The 577-nt window shown below is 36.0% G+C and overlaps 1 non-coding gene across 1 annotated transcript in view; it reads left to right on the forward strand.

The window, feature by feature from the left end:
* Positions 1–331: 331 nt before the first annotated feature.
* The window catches only part of LOC143262652 (small subunit ribosomal RNA), a 1,921-nt gene continuing 1,675 nt past the window's right edge, over positions 332–577 (forward strand). The window contains exon 1 of the ribosomal RNA XR_013036387.1: positions 332–577. This exon is cut by the window's right edge and continues 1,675 nt beyond it. This is a non-coding gene — a ribosomal RNA (small subunit ribosomal RNA).

Consider the following 577-nt stretch of genomic DNA (forward strand, 5'->3'; position numbering starts at 1 on the left):
TTAATAGCGAGACTCTTGAAGATAAAATTATCTTGTGATTTTATGAAGGCAAAGATAGAAACGTACGAAGCTGGCGTACGTAGAAAAATGTGATTTTACGATAGAACAAAAATATAATACGTACGTTTTTGGGCGTACGGTAATATCTGTATGGTAGAAAAATGAAAGAAATTGAGCGTTAAAGAAGATATGTTACAAGCGCGGAATGTGGCAAAACTTGTACATATTTGAAAGAGAAAAGTGGTGTGTCGACCTGACATATATATATGAAACAGGCGACGATGGAAAAGGATTTAAATTTTGTCCATTTTATATATACATATTGTATAGTTCCCTGGTTGATCCTGCCAGTAGTCATATGCTTGTCTCAAAGATTAAGCCATGCATGTCTCAGTACATGCCGTATTAAGGTGAAACCGCGAATGGCTCATTAAATCAGTTATGGTTTCTTAGATCGTACTAAAATTTACTTGGATAACTGTGGTAATTCTAGAGCTAATACATGCAAAACAGAGTTCCGACCAGAGATGGTAGGAACGCTTTTATTAGATCAAAACCAATCGGTGGCGGGTGTTTA

This window comes from Megalopta genalis, unplaced genomic scaffold (genome assembly GCF_051020955.1).
Source record: "Megalopta genalis isolate 19385.01 unplaced genomic scaffold, iyMegGena1_principal scaffold0161, whole genome shotgun sequence".
Lineage (NCBI taxonomy): Eukaryota > Metazoa > Arthropoda > Insecta > Hymenoptera > Halictidae > Megalopta > Megalopta genalis.